Genomic DNA, 24,790 nt, shown 5'->3' with positions numbered 1-24,790 from the left:
GAGGATGCATAAATCTCAGACACTCTGGTAATAGGAGAGAGACCTCCCTCTTAACTCCGAAATTTTTTCCCAAATTGTCCTCTCACACTCTTTCATTTCCTCTAGTTCCATTATAGTCCAGCATATGGCAGGAAGGTGGTGTTTCCTCCAAGACAATTGCCATACCCCCCCGTCATTTCAGTGGTCCATTCCACTATGTTCAGATATGACCATTTCCTAGGATTTTGAGTGTTGTTTTAATGGATGTTTTATTTTAAAATAGTTTGAGGTTTACAGAAAAATTGTGAAGATAATAACTATGTACACCATACCCAATTTCACTTATTATTAATATCTTATTTATGTATGGGACAAATGTAACATGAAATGAATCATCAGTGAAACAGAGTGAAACCTCACTTCTCTAGTATCTCTAATATACAGAAATGCTGTTCTAGAGCAAGTTGTTAAAGGAAAAAACTGGACCAGTTGCGGCATAAAACTTCAGATCTTGAGCTGACCATCCTTTCAATAATTTAACAATATTCCATAGTCTACCATTTAAAAAGGAAATCAAATTCATTATTATACACTACCAGCACTAACACAACACCCTTTTCCTCATGACAGCGACCACCACCATCCATCCCACCCCCTCCCCAATACAAACATAAATTCACTTTTGGACTTGCAGTTCCTTCATCCATCCTTGTGTTTGGAGTTTCATTCCTTATCTCTACTAGTCTACAATATCGTCTTATTACCTTTCGCTATCTTGAGGCAACAGACACTATTCAAAGGGTCCTGGCTTCTATATATACTCCTTATTTTAAAGAGGATCCACTCACCTCAGCTCTTGTTGCCCAAAATCAGTGGTTGCCATGGTGTGGCTTGACATCACAAAGCCTCAGCTTGACCATCCAGGAAGGGTGGGGGTGGCAGAGGATGGGGAAACCCAGAAACTCTGGATATAGAACAGAGACCTTCCTCTTAACTTCTAAATTTTTCCCAAATTGTCCTCTCCCTCTGTCTCATTTCTAGTTCCATTATAGTACAGCATATGGCAGGGAGGTGGTGTTTCCTCTAAGACAATTCCCATAGTCCCCCGTCATTTCAGTGGTCCATTCCACTATGTTAGAATATTAAAGTTTCCAAGGATTTTGAGTGTTGTTTTAATGGGTGTTTTATTTTAGAATAGTTCTAGATTTACAGAAAAATTGTGGAGATAATAACCATGTACACCATACCCAATTTCCCTTATTACTATTATCTTACTTTTGTATGGGGAAAATATAACATGAAGTGAAACATCAGTGAAAGAGTTAGTGAGAAACCTCACTTCTCTAGTATCTCCAATATCCAGCAATGCTGTTCTAGACCAAGTTGTTAAAGGAAAAACTGGAACAGTAGCGCCATAAAACTTCAGATCTTGAGCTGACCATCCTTTCAATAGTTTAACAATATTCAATAGTCTACCCTGTAAATAGGAAATCAAATTCATTTTGATACACTGTGAGCACTAACACAACACCCTGACCCTCAGTAATGCGACCCCCTCCATCCATCCCCCCCCCAATACAAATATAAATTCACTTTTGGACTTGCAGTTTCTTTATCCATCCTTGTGTTTGGAGTCTTATTCCTTATCTCTACTAGTCTGCACTATCGTCTTATTAAGTTTCGCTATCTTCAGGCAACAGACTCTACGCAAAGGGTCCTGGCGTCTATATATACTCTTTAGGTTAATGAGGAGCGACTCACTACAGCTCTGGTTGCCCAAAAATCAGTGGTTTCCATGGTATGGCTTGACATCACAAAGCCTCATCTTTACCATCCAGGAAAGCTGGGGGTGGCAGAGGATGCATAAATCTCAGACACTCTGGTAATAGGAGAGAGACCTCCCTCTTAACTCCGAAATTTTTTCCCAAATTGTCTTCTCACACTCTTTCATTTCCTCTAGTTCCATTATAGTCCAGCATATGGCAGGAAGGTGGTGTTTCCTCCAAGACAATTGCCATACCCCCCCGTCATTTCAGTGGTCCATTCCACTATGTTCAGATATGACCATTTCCTAGGATTTTGAGTGTTGTTTTAATGGATGTTTTATTTTAAAATAGTTTGAGGTTTACAGAAAAATTGTGAAGATAATAACTATGTACACCATACCCAATTTCACTTATTATTAATATCTTATTTATGTATGGGACAAATGTAACATGAAATGAATCATCAGTGAAACAGAGTGAAACCTCACTTCTCTAGTATCTCTAATATACAGAAATGCTGTTCTAGAGCAAGTTGTTAAAGGAAAAAACTGGACCAGTTGCGGCATAAAACTTCAGATCTTGAGCTGACCATCCTTTCCATAGTCTACCATGTAAAAAGGAAATCAAATTCATTATTATACACTGCCAGCACTAACACAACACCCTTTTCCTCATGACAGCGACCACCACCATCCATCCCACCCCCTCCCCAATACAAACATAAATTCACTTTTGGACTTGCAGTTCCTTCATCCATCCTTTTTTTGGAGTCTCATTCCTTATCTCTACTAGTCTACAATATCGTCTTATTACCTTTCACTATCTTGAGGCAACAGACACCATTCAAAGGGTCCTGGCTTCTATATATACTCCTTAGTTTAATGAGGATCCACTCACCTCAGCTCTTGTTGCCCAAAATCAGTGGTTGCCATGGTGTGGCTTGACATCACAAAGCCTCAGCTTGACCATCCAGGAAGGGTGGGGGTGGCAGAGGATGGGGAAACCCAGACACTCTGGATATAGAACAGAGACCTTCCTCTTAACTCCTAAATTTTTCCCAAATTGTCCTCTCACTCTGTCTCATTTCCTCTAGTTCCATTATACTACAGCATATGGCAGGGAGGTGGTGTTTCCTCTAAGACAATTCCCATACTCCCGTCATTTCAGTGGTCCATTCCACTATGTTAGAATATTAAAGTTTCCAAGGATTTTGAGTGTTGTTTTAATGGGTGTTTTATTTTAGAATAGTTCTAGATTTACAGAAAAATTGTGGAGATAATAACCATGTACACCATACCCAATTTCCCTTATTACTATTATCTTACTTTTGTATGGGGAAAATATAACATGAAGTGAAACATCAGTGAAAGAGTTAGTGAGAAACCTCACTTCTCTAGTATCTCCAATATCCAGCAATGCTGTTCTAGACCAAGTTGTTAAAGGAAAAACTGGACCAGTTGCGGCATAAAACTTCAGATCTTGAGCTGACCATTCTTTCAATAGTTTAACAATATTCAATAGTCTACCCTGTAAATAGGAAATCAAATTCATTTTGATACACTGTGAGCACTAACACAACACCCTGACCCTCAGTAATGCGACCCCCTCCATCCATCCCCCCCCCAATACAAATATAAATTCACTTTTGGACTTGCAGTTTCTTTATCCATCCTTGTGTTTGGAGTCTTATTCCTTATCTCTACTAGTCTGCACTATCGTCTTATTAAGTTTCGCTATCTTCAGGCAACAGACTCTACGCAAAGGGTCCTGGCGTCTATATATACTCTTTAGGTTAATGAGGAGCGACTCACTACAGCTCTGGTTGCCCAAAATCAGTGGTTTCCATGGTATGGCTTGACATCACAAAGCCTCATCTTTACCATCCAGGAAAGCTGGGGGTGGCAGAGGATGCATAAATCTCAGACACTCTGGTAATAGGAGAGAGACCTCCCTCTTAACTCCGAAATTTTTTCCCAAATTGTCCTCTCACACTCTTTCATTTCCTCTAGTTCCATTATAGTCCAGCATATGGCAGGAAGGTGGTGTTTCCTCCAAGACAATTGCCATACTCCCCCGTCATTTCAGTGGTCCATTCCACTATGTTCAGATATGACCATTTCCTAGGATTTTGAGTGTTGTTTTAATGGATGTTTTATTTTAAAATAGTTTGAGATTTACAGAAAAATTGTGAAGATAATAACTATGTACACCATACCCAATTTCACTTATTATTAATATCTTATTTATGTATGGGACAAATGTAACATGAAATGAATCATCAGTGAAACAGAGTGAAACCACACTTCTCTAGTATCTCTAATATACAGAAATGCTGTTCTAGAGCAAGTTGTTAAAGGAAAAAACTGGACCAGTTGCGGCATAAAACTTCAGATCTTGAGCTGACCATCCTTTCAATAATTTAACAATATTCCATAGTCTACCATTTAAAAAGGAAATCAAATTCATTATTATACACTACCAGCACTAACACAACACCCTTTTCCTCATGACAGCGACCACCACCATCCATCCCACCCCCTCCCCAATACAAACATAAATTCACTTTTGGACTTGCAGTTCCTTCATCCATCCTTGTGTTTGGAGTTTCATTCCTTATCTCTACTAGTCTACAATATCGTCTTATTACCTTTCGCTATCTTGAGGCAACAGACACTATTCAAAGGGTCCTGGCTTCTATATATACTCCTTATTTTAAAGAGGATCCACTCACCTCAGCTCTTGTTGCCCAAAATCAGTGGTTGCCATGGTGTGGCTTGACATCACAAAGCCTCAGCTTGACCATCCAGGAAGGGTGGGGGTGGCAGAGGATGGGGAAACCCAGAAACTCTGGATATAGAACAGAGACCTTCCTCTTAACTTCTAAATTTTTCCCAAATTGTACTCTCCCTCTGTCTCATTTCTAGTTCCATTATAGTACAGCATATGGCAGGGAGGTGGTGTTTCCTCTAAGACAATTCCCATACTCCCCCGTCATTTCAGTGGTCCATTCCACTATGTTAGAATATTAAAGTTTCCAAGGATGTTGAGTGTTGTTTTAATGGGTGTTTTATTTTAGAATAGTTCTAGATTTACAGAAAAATTGTGGAGATAATAACCATGTACACCATACCCAATTTCCCTTATTACTATTATCTTACTTTTGTATGGGGAAAATATAACATGAAGTGAAACATCAGTGAAAGAGTTAGTGAGAAACCTCACTTCTCTAGTATCTCCAATATCCAGCAATGCTGTTCTAGACCAAGTTGTTAAAGGAAAAACTGGAACAGTAGCGCCATAAAACTTCAGATCTTGAGCTGACCATCCTTTCAATAGTTTAACAATATTCAATAGTCTACCATGTAAATAGGAAATCAAATTCATTTTGATACACTGTGAGCACTAACACAACACCCTGACCCTCAGGAATGCGACCCCTACCATCCATTCTCCCCCCCAATACAAATATAAATTCACTTTTGGACTTGCAGTTTCTTTATCCATCCTTGTGTTTGGAGTCTTATTCCTTATCTCTACTAGTCTGCACTATCGTCTTATTAAGTTTCGCTATCTTCAGGCAACAGACTCTACGCAAAGGGTCCTGGCGTCTATATATACTCTTTAGGTTAATGAGGAGCGACTCACTACAGCTCTGGTTGCCCAAAATCAGTGGTTGCCATGGTATGGCTTGACATCACAAAGCCTCATCTTTACCATCCAGGAAGGCCGGGGGTGGCAGAGGATGCATAAATCTCAGACACTCTGGTAATAGGAGAGAGACCTCCCTCTTAACTACTAAATTTTTTCCCAAATTGTCCTCTCACACTCTTTCATTTCCTCTAGTTCCATTATAGTCAAGCATATGGGAGGAAGGTGGTGTTTCCTCCAAGACAATTGCCATACTCCCCCGTCATTTCAGTGGTCCATTCCACTATGTTCAGATATGACCATTTCCTAGGATTTTGAGTGTTGTTTTAATGGATTTTTTATTTTAGAATATTTCCAGATTTACAGAAAAATTGTGAAGATAATAACCATATATACCGTACCCAATTTCCATTATTACCAATATCTTACTTATGTATGGGGGAAATGTAACATGAATTGAATCATCAGTGAAACAGAGTGAAACCTCACTTCTCTAGTATCTCCAATATCCAGCAATGCTGTTCTAGTCCAAGTTGTTAAAGGAAAAACTGGACCAGTCGTGGCATAAAACTTCAGCTCTTGAGCTGACCATCCTTTCAATAGTTTAACAAGATTCAATAGTCTGCCATGTAAAAAGGAAATCAAATTCTTTATTATTCACTGCCAGCACTAACACAACACCCTGTTCCTTAGGACTGTGACCACCACCATCCTTCCCACCCCCTTCCCTGTTATGAGTTGGCTCAGCGACATAGACCACTGACTCAGATTTATATTTAGGAACCTTTATTAAGCTGGCCAGCTGTCTGCAGTCCCAGCACCTAGCCGAAGCAAAGGCAGAACTGCAGCAATGAATGCAAGCATTATATCCTATTTATTTGCAAAAACTATAAAGTTCCAAAACCTTGTTTACACAATTTGTTCCTGACACAGTATAGCATTATCACATTCCTATCTATGTTTTCCGGGAACAGAGAGCACAGTATATTGAGGAGGGACCATAAGACCATATCTCAATACCTGACCTGATGTCAATACCTTCCTATCTGTCTGTTCCAGGAACAGACGGTACCGCACACCCCTATTTGCAGTCCACTACATTACCTACTGTTCTTAATTGGATATCAAATATTTTACTCAGCATCATTCTCTAAAATTCTGGAGTACTGGGTGTATAAAACCATTTACTTTACAGCCTGTTTCCAAAAGCTGTTGTAGTTCCTCAAGAGCTGGCGAGGTAGTGGCTGCAGGTGGCGTAGGTCTGGGGCTCCCAGGGCTTTGTGACCCCAGGGGAACAGGAGGTTTAGCTGGGCCTGGGTGCAGTGGCTGGCCTGGCCTCTATGGCTTGTCTAGGGGACAGAAGGGGCCAATCGGGTTGGACCACCGGGGAAGAGTTCGGTTTTGAATGGTGAAGAGCTGGCCAGGGTCTCGGCCGCTTACATAGAGTCTTAGTCCCCACCTCTTTCCCCCTTCCCTTTGGTCAGTCTGCCAGGCAAGAGGCACGAGGAGGATGGGGTTACAATTTCTGATCGTGCAGTTCTTCTTCCTGGCCCCAGGTCGAACCTCTGTTCAGATGGAGGAGCTTGTTGGTGGGAGGTTTTTTCCATGGGGCTAGGGTTTCACAACCCCAAAAGGCACAATAGAAGTCACCCTCTCCTCCACAGTTCCTACCCCCTTCCCAGGGGCAGACATAATGTCAAGTGTGGCACAATTCTTGCTCTAGGGTTAGGTCTCCGCACCCGTAACCCCTGGCTTTGGTGACCCAGGGATGGCCCCCTGAGCCATACACAGTGGATGCAGTTTTGCTAGGGGAATTTCCCCAGCTTTCTCCAAACAGTTCACAGAGATCTGTTGGGATGACCGGCATCCCTGTTCCATCAACAGAGCCTATAACAGTCCCATCAATAGTACCTGGGACCTCCCAAGAGTAATTTCTGGCTGAATGGGGATTTCCCAGTCCCTGCTGCAGGCAGATGAGGAGAGTTAGGAAGAACACTGAGTGAGTCTGACCTTCAAAGTGTATCCGGTCTTCTGGACCCGCCACCCCTCGACGCTGTCATTCATTTTCTTAACCTGCGTACAATGGATCCAGTGCCTCTTTCCTGCAACTTTGATGGCGGTTGGAGTGCTCAGCACCACCTGGTAAGGTCCATCCCATCTAGGTTCCAGGCTGCTAGGGACAGGGCGCTGCACCCAGAGGAGATCTTCCGGAGAGAAGGCAGGCTCTGTTGGACTGGATCGCAGCATGTCCTCCTCCCGTAAGGCTCTCACCACCCGTCCTGCTGATGAGGTGCTGCTCTGCAAAGCCTGTAAGGACAGTGCTGTCTCTGCCTTGGTTGGGTATGCCTCAGGCCAGCCAGAGAAGGTATCAATGAAAACCAGCAAGTATTTATACCCTCCTTGTCCTCCTGGTATCTAGGTGAGGTCCACTTCCCAGTGTTCTCCAGGGTTCTGTCCTCGGAATCGCTGCGCTGACGTGGACACAGCAGGGGGCCCTTGGTTTACCCGGGTACACACTTGGCACCTCCTAGCCACATCTTGGGATATTTTTCTGGAGCCCTGGGATGTAAAATTCTCTTCCCAGTAGTTCTGATATCTTCGTTCCCCCCAGGTGGGTGCTCTGGTGGGTCTGGAAAGCGATGGTCCGCCCCAGGGCTTCTGGCACTATAGGCCTACCATCTGGCAGGATTAGCCATCCAGCCTCCCCTTCCTGGGCCCCTAGTTTCACAGCTAGCCTCTGCTCCCCCATCACATAAGTAGGCTTCTCTGGGAGCCTTCGTGCTGGCAGTGCTACGAGAACTTCTCGGGGCCCTACTGGTCTTTTAGCCTTGTCCTTGGCAGTTTGATCTGCAAGTCGATTTCCCGGTGCTTCGGGACTATCACCCTTCTGGTGCCCTCGGCAATGAATTACTGCCAATTCTTTCAGCCCCCATATGGTTGCCAGGAGGTTAAGTATCTCAGAAGCATTTTTAATGTCCTTTCCTCCTGAGGTCAGGAGGCCTCTTTCCTAATATCGGGGCCCATGCACGTGTACAGGGGTGAAAGCATACCAACTATCTGTGAAAATGTTCACTCTTTTTCCTTTTCCCCACCAGAGGGCCTGAGTGAGTGCTATAAGTTCTGGCTTTTGGGTTAAGGTGCCTGGCCCTAAGGCCTGTGCCCAGGGAACATCCTTGTGTGTCACCACTGCTGCCCCCGCATACCAGGTACCTTCCTCTACGAAGTGGCTCCCATTAGTGTAGAGGGTCTCATCTGGATTCTGCAGGGGCTGGTCCACTAGATCCTCTCAGAGGGAAGTGAGGGAAGTCAGTGTGTCCTCGTACTCATGCAAAGGGGCCTCTGCCTCCTCGTCAGGGAGGAGTGTGGCGGGGTTTAAGGCAGCTGTTTTCAGGAAGCTGACTCGTGGTGGGTCTAACAGTAACACCTGGTACTGGGTAATGCGGACATTGGACATCCATCTCTCCCGGGGGGGCTCCTTAATAAGGTCTCAACTGCATGCGGAGCCACTACTTGGAGATTTCGGCCAGAGGTTAACTTTGAGGTTTCCTTTACCAGGAGTGCAGTGGCTGCAATGGTCTCAAGCAGTTGGGCCATCCCGAGGCCACTGGGTCAAGTCCCTTAAAGAGATAGGCTACGGGGCGTTTCCATGGTTCTAGGGGTTGTGTGAGGACCCCTTTTGCCACCCCTTTGCTTTCAGATACATATAGCTGAAAGGGTTTGGTTAGGTCTGGCAGATCGAGTGCTGGGGCGCTTAACAAGGCTTCTTTCAGTCTCTTATAAGCCTCTTCCTCCTTTTCTGTCCCAACCAAGGCGTCCTTGGTTCCCTCATTGCAGAGTATAGTGTTCTCGCAATTTCTGCAAAACCTAGTATCCATAGCCTGCAATCCCCAACTGCCCTGAGGAACTCCCGGACTTGCCTTTTTGCTGGTAGGCCTGTGGATTGACAAAATGGCCTTTATTCTGCTACTGAATAAATTTCGCCTACCCCCTTCTATGTTGTAACCCAAATATGTTATTCGGGTAGTGCATAGCTGAGCTTTCTTGGTTGAGATCCGATACCCCAAATGATCTAGGGTGGTCAGCAACTCTCGAGTGGCCTGTCTAGAGTCCTGTTCCTCCTCCGTTGCCAGTAGGAGGTCGTCTACATAGTGGAGCAGAGTCACCCGTAGATGGTCCTGAAGGAACTCCCGGAGGTCGTGGTTCAGGGCCTCATAGAACAGAGTGGGTGGGTTCTTAAACCCTTGTGGCAACCTAGTCCAAGTTAACTGTCCAGACTCTCCCTCTGTCGGGTCCACCCACTCGAAGGCGAAAATAGAGTGACTCTGCTTTGCCAAGGGAAGGGAGAAAAAGGCATCCTTGAGGTTTAAAACAGTATAGAACCGGTGTTCTGGCTTGAGGAGGCTGAGAACAGTGTAAGGGTTCGGAACCGTGGGATGGATAGTCTCAACCCTCTTGTTTACTTCCCTTAAGTCCTGCACTGGCCTGAAATCCTCAGTCCCTGGTTTCTGTATTGGCAACAGGGGAGTCTTCCAAGCAGATTGGTAAGGAATCAAGATTCCAGCCTCTTTCAGCCTCTTAATGTGCTTGGGGATTCCCACTCTTGCTTTCTGGCTCATTGGATGTTGCCGGACTCTGACTGGAGTGTTACTGCTGGTTACCTGGACTACAATTAGAGGCCGGTGTTTAGCTAACCCTGGCGGATTGTCCTATGCCCAAACTCCCAGGACAGCCTGCCTTAGTTGTTGGAGATAGGCATCTGCGGAGACTTCCCCAGGCTCCTCCTCATGTAGTAAGTATTCCTCCTGTAAGGGCAATGTCAGAAGATAGATCCCCACAGTCCCTGGGTCTTGCAACTTGACCTCTGGCCCTGGCCCTTCAAAAGAGTTTGTGGCCCGTAATTTACTTAGCAAGTCCCAGCCTAGCAGAGGGTAAGGGCACTCTGGCATTACTAGGAATGAGTGAGTCACTGAGCCATTTCCTAGGTCGCTGATCTGACCTTTAGTCCATGGGTAGGATTGCACTTTTCCACTTGCCCCTTTGATGGAGATTTTGTTCTTAGAGACAGGACGCACTGGCTGTGGCACGACAGAGAAGGTGGCTCACGTGTCCACAAGGAAGTCCACCTTTTGGCCCCCCACTGTCAGAGTTATCCTGGGCTCTTGGGGGCCAGCTGAGCCCTGACAACCCTAATCCACCTGCTCCACCAGCACGGGAGTAGGTTCCCCCGAATGTTCAGGGCACTCCCTTTACTAGTGTCCTTCCATTTTGCAAAGTGCACACTGATTTCTTCCAAGCCTGGGTTGGACTCCTTTTCTCCCACGAGGCTTTCCTTTATTCTTATTGTCACTCCGGCCCATTGGGCCTTTTTCCTCATTCAGGGCCAGGAGGACCTTGGCCATCTGGGTGTTTAAACCTGCCGTCCGGTCCTCCCGATTGTTGGAAACCTTCTGGGCAACCTCAACCAACTCAGAGATTGATTTCCCCTCAAAGCCTTCTAACTTCTGCAATATTTTCTAATATCTGGAGCCGACTGGGAAACAAATGCTACGATGACAGCCCTCCGATTTTCTGGGGCATCAGGGTCAATGGGGGTATACACCCGATAGGCCTCGCACAGCCTCTCCAGGAAAGATGCCGGGCTCTCATTAGGCTCCTGGACTGTCTCTGTCACTTTAGAGAGGTTTGTGGGTCTCTGAGCAGCAGCTCGGATGCCCCCCAAGAGAGCCTGGCGATACCGATTGAGAGCCTCCTTTCCCCTCTCACTATTGGGATTTCAGTCAGGTCGCCTGGAGGGAAACACAGTCTCTAATCTATCTTGGTCAGAGGTAGGCTGCCCATCCAGACCCAGTACAAATCTCATCCTTTCTGCCTTGACTCTCTCTCTCTCTCCTCTGAAATGAAAAGAGTTTGCATCAACTGTTGGCAATCATCCAGGGTAGGTTGATGGGTAAAAAACACAGACTCTAAAAGAGAGATTAACCGCTGTGGGTTCTGGGAGAAAGAAGGATTCTGGTTCTTCGAATTGTACAGGTCACTGGTAGAAAAGGGGACATAGACCATGAAAGGATGCCCATCTGGACCCAAACCTAAGGGCCTGCCTGTCGTAGCGGCAGCATAGGAACTACAGGACTGGCGGATGCTGCTGGGTCCTGTAGGTTCTTTCTCTCTCTCTCTCTCTCTCTCTCTCTCTCTCTCTCTCTCTCTCTCTCTACCTGCTGTCCCTTGCCTAGTGTGAAGAGGGGAGAACGAAGCCCAGTCCTGGACTGGTGTTTTCGGAGGAAAGGAAACCAGCTGTGGGGGAGACATTGGTTCTGGACCAGGGTCTTTAGCCACCATTAGGCCGGCGGGTAGGGGAGCATATGGGGGAGGCCTGACCCTGGGAAGTGCCTCCTCACTTGGACCCTGGAGAAAAGGGAGATTTTTGTTCTTCTGGGCCGAAGCCAAGAGGACTGTCTGTCTCCCTCACAATTTTCCCCTTGGGAGGCAAGCCATCATCCACCTGGGTTTCTTGGCCAATATGTGAACAAAAACCTAAATATAAGGAATTTGATTAGGATGCCCTGGGCGGCCGTATATGACATAATGGACCTGGTAGGCAGTGGTCAGATCAAAAGACCCTGCATCAGGCAACCCCTCCTGGAAAGTGGGCCACTCCCGTTCACAGAATTGCTGTAAATCAATAAGCATTAACATTGTAACTTTGAAATCTGCCCCAGAACTTCAGTTTCTTTCACTTCACACAGACTCTCATACTTACATTCATACACCAGACAGTCTGAGTTTTGACTTCTAACAATTGTTTATTCAGAGTTTAAACAATCCAACCAATTCCTGACTAATTGCCTAAGAGAGCTCTATGGCTTCCCGGGAGGTGATCAAGCTCCCCTTCCACTCACTCGGAGTGGGCCAGACTGGTAGGGGGTCGACGAAGATGACTGACCCTAACCCATATGACAAAGACAAAGACAACAAAGAACAAAGACAAGGTAAATCAGCCAAATGCAACCTAAGGCTGCCTGGAACCTGCAGTTCACTCCTTGAAGTCCTGAAAATTTTTCAAAAAACATTGCAGCAGGGTGTACACAGAGGAAAAACTTTTTGACAATAAACACCAAGACAAACAAATACCAAACAGACAATACCAGTGCAGCCTACAGCCGCACAAACCAGGACCCCAGCCAACATCGTGGGTGCGGGTCAGGGGCAGGAGTACCACTGCGTCCAGCCCTCCATATAGGTCCTTCCGTGGGACGTACCAATTCCAATTTAATGACCGGGCCTTACTTCTCTCAAGAGTCCAGTTGGCTCGGCTTCCGAATTGAAAGTTTTGGGTGGACTGGAGGCCTCCTTGGTAGTCGTTCTCCACCGGTGTGGGTTATCTCGCTGAGTGCCCGGAGACAAATGGGGGAGAGCCTCCTGCCCTAAAAAAGGGGTCCCTCTCCTCCCTGCCGGTTATCTCTCTGCGGCCTCCAAATGTAATGGGTTAGCTTAGTGAGATAGACCAATGACTCAGAATTTAAATTTAGGAACCTTTATTAAGGTGGCCGGCTTTCTGCATTCCCAGGACCCCACTGAAGCAAACGTGGAATTTCCCTTATTACTAATATCTTACTTATGTATGGGGCAAATGTAACATGAAGTGAATCATGAGTGAAACAGAGTGAAACCTCACTTCTCTAGTATCTCCAATATCCAGCAATGCTCTTCTAGACCAAGTTGTTAAAGGAAAAAACTCGACAGGTTGTGGCATAAAACTTCAGCTCTTGAGCTGACCATCCTTTCAATAGTTTAACAAGATTCAATAGTCTGCCATGTAAAAAGGAAATCAAATTCTTTATTATTCACTGCCAGCACTAACACAACACCCTGTTCCTTAGGACTGTGACCACCACCATCCTTCCCACCCCCTTCCCTGTTATGAGTTGGCTCAGCGACATAGACCACTGACTCAGATTTATATTTAGGAACCTTTATTAAGCTGGCCAGCTGTCTGCAGTCCCAGCACCTAGCCGAAGCAAAGGCAGAACTGCAGCAATGAATGCAAGCATTATATCCTATTTATTTGCAAAAACTATAAAGTTCCAAAACCTTGTTTACACAATTTGTTCCTGACACAGTATAGCATTATCACATTCCTATCTATGTTTTCCGGGAACAGAGAGCACAGTATATTGAGGAGGGACCATAAGACCATATCTCAATACCTGACCTGATGTCAATACCTTCCTATCTGTCTGTTCCAGGAACAGACGGTACCGCACACCCCTATTTGCAGTCCACTACATTACCTACTGTTCTTAATTGGATATCAAATATTTTACTCAGCATCATTCTCTAAAATTCTGGAGTACTGGGTGTATAAAACCATTTACTTTACAGCCTGTTTCCAAAAGCTGTTGTAGTTCCTCAAGAGCTGGCGAGGTAGTGGCTGCAGGTGGCGTAGGTCTGGGGCTCCCAGGGCTTTGTGACCCCAGGGGAACAGGAGGTTTAGCTGGGCCTGGGTGCAGTGGCTGGCCTGGCCTCTATGGCTTGTCTAGGGGACAGAAGGGGCCAATCGGGTTGGACCACCGGGGAAGAGTTCGGTTTTGAATGGTGAAGAGCTGGCCAGGGTCTCGGCCGCTTACATAGAGTCTTAGTCCCCACCTCTTTCCCCCTTCCCTTTGGTCAGTCTGCCAGGCAAGAGGCACGAGGAGGATGGGGTTACAATTTCTGATCGTGCAGTTCTTCTTCCTGGCCCCAGGTCGAACCTCTGTTCAGATGGAGGAGCTTGTTGGTGGGAGGTTTTTTCCATGGGGCTAGGGTTTCACAACCCCAAAAGGCACAATAGAAGTCACCCTCTCCTCCACAGTTCCTACCCCCTTCCCAGGGGCAGACATAATGTCAAGTGTGGCACAATTCTTGCTCTAGGGTTAGGTCTCCGCACCCGTAACCCCTGGCTTTGGTGACCCAGGGATGGCCCCCTGAGCCATACACAGTGGATGCAGTTTTGCTAGGGGAATTTCCCCAGCTTTCTCCAAACAGTTCACAGAGATCTGTTGGGATGACCGGCATCCCTGTTCCATCAACAGAGCCTATAACAGTCCCATCAATAGTACCTGGGACCTCCCAAGAGTAATTTCTGGCTGAATGGGGATTTCCCAGTCCCTGCTGCAGGCAGATGAGGAGAGTTAGGAAGAACACTGAGTGAGTCTGACCTTCAAAGTGTATCCGGTCTTCTGGACCCGCCACCCCTCGACGCTGTCATTCATTTTCTTAACCTGCGTACAATGGATCCAGTGCCTCTTTCCTGCAACTTTGATGGCGGTTGGAGTGCTCAGCACCACCTGGTAAGGTCCATCCCATCTAGGTTCCAGGCTGCTAGGGACAGGGCGCTGCACCCAGAGGAGATCTTCCGGAGAGAAGGCAGGCTCTGTTGGACTGGATCGCAGCATGTCCTCCTCCCGTAAGGCTCTCACCACCCGTCCTGCTGATGAGGTGCTGCTCTGCAAAGCCTGTAAGGACAGTGCTGTCTCTGCCTTGGTTGGGTATGCCTCAGGCCAGCCAGAGAAGGTATCAATGAAAACCAGCAAGTATTTATACCCTCCTTGTCCTCCTGGTATCTAGGTGAGGTCCACTTCCCAGTGTTCTCCAGGGTTCTGTCCTCGGAATCGCTGCGCTGACGTGGACACAGCAGGGGGCCCTTGGTTTACCCGGGTACACACTTGGCACCTCCTAGCCACATCTTGGGATATTTTTCTGGAGCCCTGGGATGTAAAATTCTCTTCCCAGTAGTTCTGATATCTTCGTTCCCCCCAGGTGGGTGCTCTGGTGGGTCTGGAAAGCGATGGTCCGCCCCAGGGCTTCTGGCACTATAGGCCTACCATCTGGCAGGATTAGCCATCCAGCCTCCCCTTCCTGGGCCCCTAGTTTCACAGCTAGCCTCTGCTCCCCCATCACATAAGTAGGCTTCTCTGGGAGCCTTCGTGCTGGCAGTGCTACGAGAACTTCTCGGGGCCCTACTGGTCTTTTAGCCTTGTCCTTGGCAGTTTGATCTGCAAGTCGATTTCCCGGTGCTTCGGGACTATCACCCTTCTGGTGCCCTCGGCAATGAATTACTGCCAATTCTTTCAGCCCCCATATGGTTGCCAGGAGGTTAAGTATCTCAGAAGCATTTTTAATGTCCTTTCCTCCTGAGGTCAGGAGGCCTCTTTCCTAATATCGGGGCCCATGCACGTGTACAGGGGTGAAAGCATACCAACTATCTGTGAAAATGTTCACTCTTTTTCCTTTTCCCCACCAGAGGGCCTGAGTGAGTGCTATAAGTTCTGGCTTTTGGGTTAAGGTGCCTGGCCCTAAGGCCTGTGCCCAGGGAACATCCTTGTGTGTCACCACTGCTGCCCCCGCATACCAGGTACCTTCCTCTACGAAGTGGCTCCCATTAGTGTAGAGGGTCTCATCTGGATTCTGCAGGGGCTGGTCCACTAGATCCTCTCAGAGGGAAGTGAGGGAAGTCAGTGTGTCCTCGTACTCATGCAAAGGGGCCTCTGCCTCCTCGTCAGGGAGGAGTGTGGCGGGGTTTAAGGCAGCTGTTTTCAGGAAGCTGACTCGTGGTGGGTCTAACAGTAACACCTGGTACTGGGTAATGCGGACATTGGACATCCATCTCTCCCGGGGGGGCTCCTTAATAAGGTCTCAACTGCATGCGGAGCCACTACTTGGAGATTTCGGCCAGAGGTTAACTTTGAGGTTTCCTTTACCAGGAGTGCAGTGGCTGCAATGGTCTCAAGCAGTTGGGCCATCCCGAGGCCACTGGGTCAAGTCCCTTAAAGAGATAGGCTACGGGGCGTTTCCATGGTTCTAGGGGTTGTGTGAGGACCCCTTTTGCCACCCCTTTGCTTTCAGATACATATAGCTGAAAGGGTTTGGTTAGGTCTGGCAGATCGAGTGCTGGGGCGCTTAACAAGGCTTCTTTCAGTCTCTTATAAGCCTCTTCCTCCTTTTCTGTCCCAACCAAGGCGTCCTTGGTTCCCTCATTGCAGAGTATAGTGTTCTCGCAATTTCTGCAAAACCTAGTATCCATAGCCTGCAATCCCCAACTGCCCTGAGGAACTCCCGGACTTGCCTTTTTGCTGGTAGGCCTGTGGATTGACAAAATGGCCTTTATTCTGCTACTGAATAAATTTCGCCTACCCCCTTCTATGTTGTAACCCAAATATGTTATTCGGGTAGTGCATAGCTGAGCTTTCTTGGTTGAGATCCGATACCCCAAATGATCTAGGGTGGTCAGCAACTCTCGAGTGGCCTGTCTAGAGTCCTGTTCCTCCTCCGTTGCCAGTAGGAGGTCGTCTACATAGTGGAGCAGAGTCACCCGTAGATGGTCCTGAAGGAACTCCCGGAGGTCGTGGTTCAGGGCCTCATAGAACAGAGTGGGTGGGTTCTTAAACCCTTGTGGCAACCTAGTCCAAGTTAACTGTCCAGACTCTCCCTCTGTCGGGTCCACCCACTCGAAGGCGAAAATAGAGTGACTCTGCTTTGCCAAGGGAAGGGAGAAAAAGGCATCCTTGAGGTTTAAAACAGTATAGAACCGGTGTTCTGGCTTGAGGAGGCTGAGAACAGTGTAAGGGTTCGGAACCGTGGGATGGATAGTCTCAACCCTCTTGTTTACTTCCCTTAAGTCCTGCACTGGCCTGAAATCCTCAGTCCCTGGTTTCTGTATTGGCAACAGGGGAGTCTTCCAAGCAGATTGGTAAGGAATCAAGATTCCAGCCTCTTTCAGCCTCTTAATGTGCTTGGGGATTCCCACTCTTGCTTTCTGGCTCATTGGATGTTGCCGGACTCTGACTGGAGTGTTACTGCTGGTTACCTGGACTACAATTAGAGGCCGGTGTTTAGCTAACCCTGGCGGATTGTCCTATGCCCAAACTCCCAGGACAGCCTGCCTTAGTTGTTGGAGATAGGCATCTGCGGAGACTTCCCCAGGCTCCTCCTCATGTAGTAAGTATTCCTCCTGTAAGGGCAATGTCAGAAGATAGATCCCCACAGTCCCTGGGTCTTGCAACTTGACCTCTGGCCCTGGCCCTTCAAAAGAGTTTGTGGCCCGTAATTTACTTAGCAAGTCCCAGCCTAGCAGAGGGTAAGGGCACTCTGGCATTACTAGGAATGAGTGAGTCACTGAGCCATTTCCTAGGTCGCTGATCTGACCTTTAGTCCATGGGTAGGATTGCACTTTTCCACTTGCCCCTTTGATGGAGATTTTGTTCTTAGAGACAGGACGCACTGGCTGTGGCACGACAGAGAAGGTGGCTCACGTGTCCACAAGGAAGTCCACCTTTTGGCCCCCCACTGTCAGAGTTATCCTGGGCTCTTGGGGGCCAGCTGAGCCCTGACAACCCTAATCCACCTGCTCCACCAGCACGGGAGTAGGTTCCCCCGAATGTTCAGGGCACTCCCTTTACTAGTGTCCTTCCATTTTGCAAAGTGCACACTGATTTCTTCCAAGCCTGGGTTGGACTCCTTTTCTCCCACGAGGCTTTCCTTTATTCTTATTGTCACTCCGGCCCATTGGGCCTTTTTCCTCATTCAGGGCCAGGAGGACCTTGGCCATCTGGGTGTTTAAACCTGCCGTCCGGTCCTCCCGATTGTTGGAAACCTTCTGGGCAACCTCAACCAACTCAGAGATTGATTTCCCCTCAAAGCCTTCTAACTTCTGCAATATTTTCTAATATCTGGAGCCGACTGGGAAACAAATGCTACGATGACAGCCCTCCGATTTTCTGGGGCATCAGGGTCAATGGGGGTATACACCCGATAGGCCTCGCACAGCCTCTCCAGGAAAGATGCCGGGCTCTCATTAGGCTCCTGGACTGTCTCTGTCACTTTAGAGAGGTTTGTGGGTCTCTGAGCAGCAGCTCGGATGCCCCCCAAGAGAGCCTGGCGATACCGATTGAGAGCCTCCTTTCCCCTCTCACTATTGGGATTTCAGTCAGGTCGCCTGGAGGGAAACACAGTCTCTAATCTATCTTGGTCAGAGGTAGGCTGCCCATCCAGACCCAGTACAAATCTCATCCTTTCTGCCTTGACTCTCTCTCTCTCTCCTCTGAAATGAAAAGAGTTTGCATCAACTGTTGGCAACCATCCAGGGTAGGTTGATGGGTAAAAAACACAGACTCTAAAAGAGAGATTAACCGCTGTGGGTTCTGGGAGAAAGAAGGATTCTGGTTCTTCGAATTGTACAGGTCACTGGTAGAAAAGGGGACATAGACCATGAAAGGATGCCCATCTGGACCCAAACCTAAGGGCCTGCCTGTCGTAGCGGCAGCATAGGAACTACAGGACTGGCGGATGCTGCTGGGTCCTGTAGGTTCTTTCTCTCTCTCTCTCTCTCTCTCTCTCTCTCTCTCTCTCTCTCTACCTGCTGTCCCTTGCCTAGTGTGAAGAGGGGAGAACGAAGCCCAGTCCTGGACTGGTGTTTTCGGAGGAAAGGAAACCAGCTGTGGGGGAGACATTGGTTCTGGACCAGGGTCTTTAGCCACCATTAGGCCGGCGGGTAGGGGAGCATATGGGGGAGGCCTGACCCTGGGAAGTGCCTCCTCACTTGGACCCTGGAGAAAAGGGAGATTTTTGTTCTTCTGGGCCGAAGCCAAGAGGACTGTCTGTCTCCCTCACAATTTTCCCCTTGGGAGGCAAGCCATCATCCACCTGGGTTTCTTGGCCAATATGTGAACAAAAACCTAAATATAAGGAATTTGATTAGGATGCCCTGGGCGGCCGTATATGACATAATGGACCTGGTAGGCAGTGGTCAGATCAAAAGACCCTGCATCAGGCAACCCCTCCTGGAAAGTGGGCCACTCCCGTTCACAGAATTGCTGTAAATCAATAAGCATTAACATTGTAACTTTGAAATCTGCCCCAGAACTTCAGTTTCTTTCACTTCACACAGACTCTCATACTTACATTCATACACCAGACAGTCTGAGTTTTGACTTCTAACAATTGTTTATTCAGAGTTTAAACAATCCAACCAATTCCTGACTAATTGCCTAAGAGAGCTCTATGGCTTCCCGGGAGGTGATCAAGCTCCCCTTCCACTCACTCGGAGTGGGCCAGACTGGTAGGGGGTCGACGAAGATGACTGACCCTAACCCATATGACAAAGACAAAGACAACAAAGAACAAAGACAAGGTAAATCAGCCAAATGCAACCTAAGGCTGCCTGGAACCTGCAGTTCACTCCTTGAAGTCCTGAAAATTTTTCAAAAAACATTGCAGCAGGGTGTACACAGAGGAAAAACTTTTTGACAATAAACACCAAGACAAACAAATACCAAACAGACAATACCAGTGCAGCCTACAGCCGCACAAACCAGGACCCCAGCCAACATCGTGGGTGCGGGTCAGGGGCAGGAGTACCACTGCGTCCAGCCCTCCATATAGGTCCTTCCGTGGGACGTACCAATTCCAATTTAATGACCGGGCCTTACTTCTCTCAAGAGTCCAGTTGGCTCGGCTTCCGAATTGAAAGTTTTGGGTGGACTGGAGGCCTCCTTGGTAGTCGTTCTCCACCGGTGTGGGTTATCTCGCTGAGTGCCCGGAGACAAATGGGGGAGAGCCTCCTGCCCTAAAAAAGGGGTCCCTCTCCTCCCTGCCGGTTATCTCTCTGCGGCCTCCAAATGTAATGGGTTAGCTTAGTGAGATAGACCAATGACTCAGAATTTAAATTTAGGAACCTTTATTAAGGTGGCCGGCTTTCTGCATTCCCAGGACCCCACTGAAGCAAACGTGGAATTTCCCTTATTACTAATATCTTACTTATGTATGGGGCAAATGTAACATGAAGTGAATCATGAGTGAAACAGAGTGAAACCTCACTTCTCTAGTATCTCCAATATCCAGCAATGCTCTTCTAGACCAAGTTGTTAAAGGAAAAAACTCGACAGGTTGTGGCATAAAACTTCAGCTCTTGAGCTGACCATCCTTTCAATAGTTTAAGAATTTTCAATAGTCTACCATGTAAAAAGGAAATGAAATTCATTATTATACACTGCCAGCACTAACACAGCACCCTGTTCCTAATGCCTGCGACCATCACCATACATCCCCCTCCCAATCCAAACCTAAATTAAACATCAGATTCTATTTTCCTTGCCAGTATGAGAATGTGTTGAGTAAAAAATCCCCATTCAGACTTCTCCTTTTCCTTATGCTAAGTATCTGGCTCAGTATGGAATGGCTTGTCTGGTGCCCCAACTAAATTAATCTACATTACTCCCTTCTCACATGCATGCCGCATCCTTAGATCCCTCCCCATCGGTGCAACAGAGTCAAACCTCACTTCTCTAATATCTCCAATATCCAACAATGCTGTTCTAGACCATGATGTTAAAGGAAAAACTGTACCAGTTTGGGCATAAAACTTCACATATAGAGCTGCCCATCCTTTCCATAGTTTAACAATATTCAATAGTCTGCCATGTAAAAAAAAAAAGGAAATCAAATTCTTTATTATACACTGCCAGCACTAACACAACACCCTGTTCCTCATGACTGCGACCACCACCATCCATTCCACGCCCCCCCCAACAAATACAAACATAAATTCTCTTCTGGGTTTGGACTTGCAGTTTCATCATCCATCCTTGTGTCTTATTCCATATCTCTACTAGTCTACAATATCGTCTTATTAAGTTTCGCTATGTTGAGGCAACAGACAGTACTCCAAGGGTCCTGGCCTCTATATATACTCTTTAGGTTAAAGAGGAGCCACTCACTTCAGCTCTGGTTGCCCAAATCAGTGGTTGCCATGTTGTGGCTTGACATCACAAAGACTCAGCTTGACCATCAAGGAGGGGCTGGGGTGCCAGAGGATGCAGAAATCTCAGACACTCTGGTTATAGAACAGAGACATTCCTCTTAACTCCAGAAATTTTTCCCAAACTGTCGTCTCTCTCTCTCTCATTTCTTCTAGTTCCATTATGTTCCAGGATATGGCAGGGAGGTGGTTTTTCCTCTAAGACAATCCCCATATCCCTCGTTATTTCAGTAGTCCATTCCACTAGGTTCAGTTGTTACCATTTCCTAGGATTTTGAGTGTTGTTTTAATGGATGTTTTATTTTAGAATAGTTCCAGATTTAGAGAAAAATATTGAAGATAATAACCATGTACACCATACCCAATTTCCCTTATTACTAATATCTTACTTATGTATGGGGCAAATGTAATAAGAAGTGAATCGTCAGTGAAACAGAGTGAACCCTCACTTCTCTAATATCTCCCATATCCAACAATGCTGTTCTAGACCAAGTTGATAAAGGAAAAACTGGACGAATTGTGGCATAAATCTTCTGATCTTGAGCTGACCATCCTTTCAATAGTTTAACAGTATTCAATACTCTGCCATGTAAAAAGGAAATCAAATTCTTTATTATACACTGCCAGCACTAACACAACACCCTGTTCCTCATAACTGCGACCACCACAACCCATCCCTCCCCCCAAATCCATACCTAAATTCAACATCAACTTCTTTTTTCCTTGCCAGTATGAGAAAACGTTGAGAAAAAAATCCCCATATAGACTTCTCCTTGTCCATATGCTAAGTGTCTGGCTCAGTATGGAATGGCTTGTCTGGTGCCCCCAAAAAGGAAATCTACATTACTCCCTTCCCCCATGCGTGCCCCCTCCTTAGAACCCTCCCCATCACTGCAACAGAGTCAATCCTCACTTCTCTAGTATCTCCAGTATCCAACAATGCTGTTCCTGACCATGATGTTAAAGGAAAAAGTGTACCAGTTGTGGCATAAAACTTTAGATCTTGAGCTGACCATCCTTTCAATAGTTTAACAGTATTCAATACTCTGCCATGTAAAAAGGAAATCAAATTATTTATTATAATCTTCCAGCACTAACACAATACACTATTCCTCATGACTGCGACCACAACATCCCTCCCACCCCCCCCCCAAATACAAACATAAATTCACATTTGGACTTGCTGTTTCTTCATCCATCCTTGTGTTTGGAGTCCTATTCCTTATCTCTAATAGTCTACAATATCATCTTATTAAGTTTCGCTATCTTGAGGCAATATACAGTACTCAAATGGTCCTGGACTATATATATATACTCTTTAGGTTAATGAGGAGCCAGTCACTTCAGCTCTGCTTACCCAAAATCAGTGGTTGCCATGCTGTGGCTTGTCATCACAAAGTATCAGCTTGACCATCCAGGATGGGCGAGGGTGGAAGAGGATGCAGAAATCTCAGACACTCTGGTTATAAAACAGAGACCTTCCTCTTAATTACTAAAATGTTTGTCAAACTATCCTCTCTCTCTCTCTCATTTCCTCTAGTTCCATTATAGTCCAGCATATGGCAGGGAGGTGGTGTTTCCTCTAAGACTATTTCCATTTTCTCCCATCATTTCAGGGGTCCACTCCACTATGTTCAGAAATTAAAGTTACCTAGGATTTTGAGTGCTGTTTTACTGGATGTTTTATTTTAGAATAGTTCCGGATTTACAGAAAAATTATGAGGATAATAACCATGTACACAATGCCCAATTTCCCTTATTTTTTAAATATATTTTATTGATTTTTTTTTTACAGAGAGGAAGGGAGAGAGATAGAGAGTCAGAAACATCGATGAGAGAGAAACATCGATCAGCTGCCTCCTGCACATCCTCCACTGGGGATGTGCCCGCAACCCAGGCACATGCCCCTGACCGGAATCGAACCCGGGACCCCTCAGTCCACAGGCCGACGCTCCATCCACTGAGCCAAACCGGCTTTGGCCCAATTTCCCTTATTACTAATATCTTACTTATGTATGGGGCAAATGTAATAAGACGTGAATCATCAGTGAAACAGAGTGAACCCTCACTTCTCTACTATCTCCCATATCCAGCAATGCTGTTCTAGAGCAAGTTCTTAAAGGAAAAACTGGAACAGTTGCGGCATAAAATTTCAGATCTCGAGCTGACCATCCTTTCAATAGTTTAACAGTATTCAATACTCTGCCATGTAAAAAGGAAATCAAATTCTTTATTATACACTGCCAGCACTAACACAACACCCTGTTCCTCATAACTGCGACCACCACAATCCATCCCTTCCCCCCAATCCAAACCTAAATTCAACATCAGCTTCTTTTTTCCTTGCCAGTATGAGAAAACGTTGAGAAAAAAATCCCCATATAGACTTCTCCTTGTCCATATGCTAAGTGTCTGGCTCAGTATGGAATGGCTTGTCTGGTGCCCCAGCAAAGGAAATCTACATTACTCCCTTCTCCCATGTGTGCCCCGCTCCTTAGAACCCTCCCCATCAGTGCAAAAGAGTTAATCCTCACTTCTCTAGTATCTCCAGTATCCAACAATGCTGTTCCTGACCATGATGTTAAAGGAAAAACTGTACCAGTTGTGGCATAAAACTTCAGATCTTGAGCTGACCATCCTTTCAATAGTTTAACAGTATTCAATAGTCTGCCATGTAAAAAGGAAATCAAATTCTTTATTATACACTTCCAGCACTAACACAACACCCTGTTCCTCATGACTGCGACCACCACCATCCATTCCACCCTTCCCCAAATACAAACTTAATTCACTTTTGGACTTGCCGTTTCTTCATTCATCCTTGTGTTTGGAGTCTTATTCCTTATCTCTAGTAGTCTACAATATCGTCTTATTTAGTTTCGCTCTCTTGAGGCAACAAACATTAGTCAAAGGGTCCTGTCCTCTATATATACTCTTTAGGTTAATGAGGAGCCACTCACGTCAGCTCTGATTGCCCACAATCAGTGGTTGGCATGGTGTGGATTGACATCACAAAGCCTCAGCTTGACCATCCAGGAGGTGCGGGGGTGGCAGAAGATGCAGGAATCTCAGCCACTCTGGTTATAGAACAGAGACCTTCCTCTTAACTCCTAAAATGTTTGTCAAACTGTCCTCTCTCTCTCATTTCCTCTAGTTCCATTATAGTCCTGCATATGGCAGGGAGGTGGTGTTTCCTCAAAGACAATTTGCCGGGGGCCTTTCCATGCTTGCTGTTTCAAGGGACCTGGCATATATGGCATACTGTTCTTAATATGTTTGCTCACCTTCTTGGCGCTGTGTTTTAACCAAGGTCACCTCTCGGAGAAAGGTTGTTTCCCCAGGTAGGGATTTTCCCCTGAAGTTAGGGAGGGAATAAAACCTCCCAACTAAGTGCCAGGCGGGTAATTAATCACTTTAACTAGGAACAATCATGCTTAAGCTACATAATCTTTACTCCCTGGAATGGAGATAAGAAACGCCCTCACCTTTGGAATAGGGATTGATAGGATTGAATCAACTGGTATAAATACAGATGTAACAAGACAGCAAGAGACAGAATTTAGAACACAGAACTTAGGAGACAGGACTTAGAAGACAGGACCAAGAG

Source organism: Myotis daubentonii, chromosome X (genome assembly GCF_963259705.1).
Source record: "Myotis daubentonii chromosome X, mMyoDau2.1, whole genome shotgun sequence".
Classification (NCBI taxonomy): Eukaryota; Metazoa; Chordata; class Mammalia; order Chiroptera; family Vespertilionidae; genus Myotis; species Myotis daubentonii.
Note: the sequence above shows the minus strand (reverse complement) of the source record.